Here is a 7,999-nt window from a genome sequence, read left to right as displayed (position 1 = left end):
ACTTGGCACACAAGTAGACTACACTAAAATACATAATTTAGTCCATCGGTTTTTGATTTCGATGGACGATGTTGCCATGGTTACTTAAAATAAAACATTACTCCTCCTACAATTTTGGTCTGATTTCAATCTAATTTGGCACACAGATAGAATACACTAAGATACATAATATGTATTTCTGTTTTTTTTTATTTTGGTGAATGGTGTTGTCATGGTTACTAAAAATAGAAATTTCCGTGAAATACTTTCAAAACACTACTCCTCCTACTGTTTTCGTTTTATTTCAATATACCTTGGCAAAGAAGTAGACTACATTAGATACATAATTCTATTTATTGTTGCATGTTGCAAAGTTTCAAATCCAAGTGCTACTTTTCTTTTGTTATACGTACAGACCAGTAGAGCTACAGTCTCATCAGAGACTTCTGGTTTTTATTACAGTTTACACGGGTACATGATGATTGTAAATTTTATCTTTATCTTTTCATTGCTAACCTTTAAATGGGATTATTTTCTTTACGCAGTGCAATTTTAAGGTGCGCGCAGTTACCAAGAATGTAGATAAAAATTAATAAATTCAATAGAAAGGAATTGCATTTGAATGAAAAGTCTATAGAATACATGTATCAGCAAGCATTATTCTCTTTCTTATATAAGTATACACATTTCTCAGCGAAAAAGTATCATGATCTGCCTCTCACTGCACATTTAATTTTACCATATTGACGTCACAATAATTAGTAATTGAACTGACCTGTTCTATGAATATTCATGATATTTGGAACATATTGGAACTTTTCATTTGATTCACTGAAATTGCTAAGTTCCGAATAGGTAGACTTACCTTTTTACAAGGATTCAATCTTTCAGGAAATCAGCCAAATAAATTGATTTTATTCTTTTAAAGTGAAAAATCAGTAGAGGTATCATAATCTCAAATAATGGCCAAAGAGAAGTCTTAAGTACGCATCTAAACACACATTTAACAATATTTCATTTGAATCACATTGCAATGACTGATAATCTTAATACAGCACTCTAAGGAAATTTAGATATATGATGTATAAATGTCTGGGTTTTTTTTTTACCCGGTAAGTCATTTCTTTTAAGTGAGTAAACCAAATAAGAAAATTATTTCTCTCTTTTTTAAAACCTAGTTTTAAATACAGAGCATACAAGTGCATGTTCAATACGTTATTTTAACACCTGCTAAGGAGAATTTTTTTTTTTTAAAGTACAGTGTATCTTTAAAACACCGGAGTACTACTCCGCAAAAACACGTGTATTTCTAAGTCGAAGTTATGATGATGCTTGTAATTAATTTTTGAAAGAGATACCAATTGAAATGCTGTTTGGTGAGGTCAAAAACTCGGACTAATTCAGGACCAAGCAATGCGAGGAAATTAACATAATACTGTGTGAAGAAAACCATAAACACCCGTGAATTTTTTTTTTTTTTTTTTTTTTTTTTTTTTTTTTTTTTTTTTTGACTTGGAGGAAATTTTATCATATAAAGGATTATATATATTGAGTTTATCTAGATCATTTTTAATATGGGGTACCTCCATAATTTTCCAGGAAAAGTGTTAAGAGAAAATGAAATCACTTATTTAATTTTCATTGGGGAAAATACATTCAAATTACCACCAAAGACTTCTTGAAATGGTTGATGTTTGAAGGAAAGTTTCTGATGTTGCCCCCATACAACAACTGTATACCGATTAGATGCTTGCGACTAGGGAACTGGAGCAGTTTAGGACCATCCATGAGTGAAGAGACCAAAGAAACACGGACAAAAAACAGGAATTTGTCGTACACGTAAGTCAAGGTATCAGTTTTCTGCCTGCAACCAACTTTGCTGATCATTTAAGAGCAGCAATAAGTTTGAGTTTCGTCTAAAACTAGCTGCAGTCGTCCCCAAACGCGCATGAGGGATGGACAAGATACTGAAATGTTACCATTCTTTAGACAACTGTAAATATGGTCCAAAATGTTCACCATATACAATAAAAATCAAGTTGTTATCATCTATTAACAATTTATATAATTTTAAAAAATGTTGCTAAACATTTTGGACTCGGTATGTAAGGTAAAGAATATTTTAATCTATTTTAAATTGCATGTGTCATTAACGGTTGATTTCCGTTTATTCTATTTTTCATCAAAGGGCAGGCTATTTCTGACTGCATCAAACTAAATCAGAAACTCTATAGTGAGCAGTGTTAAGAGTTATGAAATAAATTCTGGTAAGAATGAGACAGAATCATGGTCACTCAGGTATAGTATTTCGAGGTATTGATGCTGTATATAGCGAGATATAAAGATATGTGAGCAAATCAAACATCTAATTTTAATTGATATCCACAAAGACTTTGTTTACCATTTGGATTGTGTATTGCAGTATATCAATTTGAAAACCTTTATTATTTCGTATATATTAGCCTTCTTACAGGTATTTCAAAATGATTCTCAAAATGTATTTTCTTATCCCACAAAGTGAAGACGTTCAAGTATTTTTATTCAATGTCCGAATATTTTTTTTGCTCTCGATATCTATCTTTAATTCAGTTATACCTATATTCCAATCATTTGTGCCTATTTTCAGCAGAAGAAATTAATAAAAATTCAGGGTACTTAAGTCAAGACTCTAAGTACTTTTTGGAAACACTCACTCACGTACATAGAAATTATTTAATTTTATAACATACAAAGAATAATTTATTTGCAGCCTCTTTAAATCATAATGAAACAATACTGTGTTTAGTATATTATTCTTTTCTTGGAAATGCTTAATTAAAAGTTTTACTTTCGTTTTGGATATAGGTAAGATCTATAACCTTGCACTACTTAAATGTAATGTTGAGGATACTTAAATCTATATCAGATTGTGTCATTTACAGTACATTTCATTTTATTACATTTTACGTCAGAGGGCAGATCATTCCAAGTGCATATAACCGCCATAGAATTAAAACTCTTCAGTGAGCAGTGTTTAGAGTCTCCTTGAGAGAACATAAAATTATTTTATATTTGTTAAAGAATTGTAACTGACGATATTTTGTCCAAAGTACAAAACTTACATTGAAGAAGCTTACCATTTGTCAATCTAAAAAAAACAGTTTTCATATTTTCTCCATATTTTCTACCATTCAATTAGAAAATGAAAAATCAAAAGAGACATTCTTTATTCATCACTTTACAGTAACCATCGAATACACTATAAAATACACTATAAAATACCTTTGCTTCCTAACTAAATCTCTAGGCACTCAGGTTGCTTTTAGTGCTTTTTATCTACATTCAATGTCAACAATTGAGAGTCCATCTTTTAAAACACTACATTTTAACGTAGTGCGTTGAATTCTTTCAGTTTAATCCAAAATGAAGTTGTTAAATAACACCTTGATTTAAAAAAAACCCACAGTGTATAAACATTGTGAGGAAGACTGAACATAGAGAATAACACATACCCATTCCATATCACATCCTGTATCAGCCCGAGACACCAATATCAGCCAGAGGGCCGAAGGCCCTCTGGCTGACATTGGTGTCCAGGGCTGATACAGATTGTGATGTGGAAAAGGGTATGCTTTATTATGTTTATTACATACTTAGTAATAAAAAACTCACCACACATCAACTTGAGAAAAATACCCCCCCCCCCCCAAAAAAAAATCATATACTGACTACTGACATGTAACTTATGTATTATATCAAAGAAAAGTACTTTAAAATTAAGAGAATGTGAACAAAAAATAGGTGTATTATCACAAGTACTGTTTTTTAATGGTTTAATCTACTAGGGTGTGATATAAATCCGTATCAGCCCTGCAGATCCATAGCAGCTATGCAGGATCCGTATCAACCCTGGAAGCTGATACGGATATTGTGACGTTAGGTATATTGCGTGTGTTTATTACTAAGTATGTAATAAATTGAAGTAACATATATAAGATTAGACATTGCAGGCGTATTTATTATCTTTGATTTGTCAAATAACGTTTTCTTCTTTTTTAGATTTTCACCAAAGTTTTATTACATTCTTCTTTACCCTGAAAATTCCTGAGGACTTTTTACCTTGAAAAGTCTCTTCCATCGAATAAGGTCGCAATTGGATGTTGGGGAATGACCTACCTTCTACCCTAAGCATACACCATATTGCTCGTTTTGATGCAGCGTTATGGTGGGTTCTAAAATATGCAGCCCAAGGGTGCTCTACAGGCGACGGAACCGGATAGAGAAGGAAGTGTACTGATATTGTTCTGGTTCAGAAGAACTGTAGAAAAATCCGCTACGTGACACCGTTGAATATCCTATTAAACTGAAACTACAAATAACTTGAAAACGTGGAAACTTGAAAATTTACGATAGACAGGGCTCGAATATTCCCGTCAATTACAACAGGATGAAACTTAGATTATGCACCGCGTGACACAAACCGTTGAAACATTGCATAGTCCAAAAGTTCGCAGGGTTACTGTGCTATTACAGATCCACGGAGAGGGTGACATTGGATTCTCACTGAGATCGCTACCATGTCCAGTGATAGATTAGTTCTTGTCCACAGAGTTTTCTCAACTGAAGAATGCGCACCGTAAGGGTGGACGAAAAATGATTGTTATAGGTATCCTTTACCTATGTTTTCTCCAAGTTTTCCTTTAAAAATTAGAGTCACAGGTAGCGTTTTCTATATCTAATGATTTAATATGAAATAACATCAGGCAAGTAAGAAGGAGCGCTTTGCATATACAGTCCCTTACAGTGGGTGAGGTGAGGAATCCCTTGAGGTCCAGTATGTTTATTGTTTAGTTAGTTTTTGTCTACATGATCTACTGGTAAAAAAAGAAGCCTGAATATGTGCAACCAGTCCTTTTGGTCTTGTAAAGTTAGAGTCCTAAGGGCTTCATTACACCTTATGCAACACGACAGAATGAATAAAAGAATTACAAATCTCAGGCAAGTTGAAGCAACATTTTGCCAATACTTACCCTGGAGACTGTGTTTTGATACGGGATACCCTTGAGGTCGCTTATCATTTGCAGTGATTGTTTTGTTCTCATCCACAAATACTTTTTAGGTCAGGGGACTTTCAAAGATCAGAATCACACGGAGGCCCCCCTAAGTTTAAACTTTTAATGGCATAAGACGAGTATTAAGCAGTTGTATGATGAAATTTGAAAAGTCTTGGCAGGCTTTTTGCGTATGAAAATCTTAATTCATAATTAATCAAGTTCAAGTTCATTTATTCACTCAAAACCATGTAAGTATATGATACATGAGGACAACGAAAAATATTACAGCATATAAAATTCAGGTCAGAGGTACAAGTATATAATATACTTATTCAGAAAATGAAAGTGAAAGAGGACAAAAAAGAAGGGGAAAAAGATAAATACATATATACATATAACGATGGTAAAATGTGGAAAAATCATGGAGGACAGACTAAATCGAGTCATTAGTTCCTTTTAATTATTCTTTAGTGCTATAAAAACGAATAATGAAATGACTTATTTAATTTGTCCCTTGATTTCTTATTGGCTGCTAACTTCTAGGGATTATTTTTTTGTTACTCGCTGCCGACCTGGTAAAACAGATTGAATTTTGAATCATAACAAACCGTATATGAAAAATATATGAAAGTAGAGTATTATAAATAGATCTGCATCAGCCGGGCATCACCTACAAACTGTACCAATAGAAAGCTCAATGCTAATGACGATTGTAATTGCTTAAAACCAGGGCAAAAATTACGTGTGGAAAATATACTTAATTTTAAAAATGGAAGGTTTTAAATATTTTTTTAATCATCAATATTGTTCTTCAATTTAGAATGTTCTGGTTATCTCAAGTAAAATGAGTGGTATATTTTTAGTATTCTTTTTTCTCAATTGGAACTTTGTTTTAATAGACTGCATATTGCATGTGTTCTGTAAAATGAATAAAGAGACAATTAGCCTTTCTCCTTGCATGGGGCTGTATTTTTATCCTGAATATATAGCAAGGTTATCATGTATTTTACCATTTGAATACATAACTCTACATGTACATCAGCAATGTAACTTTTAGGTAACTTTTAGTATCATTGTAAAAGTTCAGTCCTATAATCAATTAACGTCAGCATAAAATGTACAGGAAAATTTTATAGGAATTTATTTAATTATTGAAGGAAAGAATGATGTTCTTGAGAGTTTTGATTGTTTTCTTTTTTATTCTGATGTTTAAGTAAGGATAATTTTACTCAAGATTACAACTGAATAAAATGGACATAATTGATAGGATATTATATAATTGTCCTGTATTGCGCCATGAAGTGTGCAAATGTGGAGGTGAATCTTCCACATTTATGTACCCCAACTTCCATCTTTATTGACACGGGGTATGTGGCAAGTACATGATATTCATAAGTTATGAATCCTTTTCTGTCTGTTGAATTTGACCAGCATGTGTCAAGGAGTACTCTGTTTACCCAATCAAAAGAGGGTTCACTGCTGTATTTGGATGTATTCTGCTGATATGCTGAGGTGTCAGGCATATTTTTGGAACTCCTTTGATTTTATATGGATACTTAAAAATTCAAAGGAACTTTTAGAATATTTGAAATCACAAAATTTTACCAAAGTCAATAACATCAAAACGTACGACATTTCAACACTTTATACAACCATTCTGCAAGATGAATTAAAATCCAGGCTTATTGACATCATAAACAGCTGCTTTTTCAATAGAATTGGAACTCGTAAATTCACTTACTTTGTCAATGGTCATTTGCAAAATTGTTTTTTTTAAAAAAAAAAAAAACATTCTGATTGTACACACAAGTACGTACTCTAAGTTGATATTAAAAATATGCTTGAGTTTCTGATTGACAATATGTATTTGTATGTAGTTTTTAGAGATCAGGTCTTCCACAATCTGTTATAATTTCCATGGGTACCAATTGCGCCCCCTTATTAGCAGACCTATTTTTGTATTCATATTGGTATCGTATACGATTTGTATGAAACAGAAATTATTCAAAAACTTCTACATGAGAAGAAGAAAACACTTACTTTGGCTTTCAACTCGACATTTAGATATATCGACGACGTATTATCAATTGACAATAGTGACTTCCATTCATAAGTCGACACGATATATCCGTGATGACTTCAATTTTTCAATCGTCAACTTCTCTTACTAATGTAGCAATATGTCCTTATCACCTGCATATGGGGTTTTTGTTTCCCAGTTGATTCGATGCGCAAGAGCATGCTCTATATATGAGCAATTTCTAAAACGAGGCAAGCTATTGACAAGTTGATGAAACAAGGATATTAACAGTCTCGTTTGAAGTCGATCCTCATTTTGCAAATTTTACGGTCGATACAATGACCTTGTCAGCAAATAAAACCTATCATTAAGTCAAACGCTGACTGACATTTTTCATACTCATCGTTAGGCCATTATTTATACACTGATTTATCTACTAATTTTTCCTTTTTTTCCCGATCATGACAAGGAGCACACGGCGGGTGTGACTGGTCGGCAGAGAATGCTTACTCCTCCATGGCACCTGATCCCACCTCTGGTGTTTTTGGAGGTCCGTGTTTGCTGTGCTCCCGATTAATTTGTATTGTTTTAATGGACTTTGAGCTTGAATGCTGTTCGTTATCTCCAAAGTTCACATAGTTCCATAAAAATAAGCACATTATTTTTCCGCTTACTCTTAATCATATATTATTATTTTGATTATCTGTAGTTTTGACGCTCTTCTAAATTCTTCTAAAATATGAAGAAATATTTTAATTCCTGATCAGAAGTTTTCAGAGAAATAAATTTTGCTGATTGTCTATAAAAAATCCAACACCTTATATCTCAAAAATATGCCCACTAACTCATATTTTCCCCTTTCATATTTGTTTCAAATTATGAATACGTAAAATCAAAATGCCAAATTTGAAAAGTAATTCAAGTTACATCTGCAGAATACATCTTTAATGGTTGACAGGCATGCTTT

This window comes from Saccostrea echinata, unplaced genomic scaffold (genome assembly GCF_033153115.1).
Source record: "Saccostrea echinata isolate AGI-Se365-2 ecotype Australia unplaced genomic scaffold, CSIRO_AGI_Sech_v1 ptg000023l, whole genome shotgun sequence".
In the NCBI taxonomy this organism is placed as follows: Eukaryota; Metazoa; Mollusca; class Bivalvia; order Ostreida; family Ostreidae; genus Saccostrea; species Saccostrea echinata.
Note: the sequence above shows the minus strand (reverse complement) of the source record.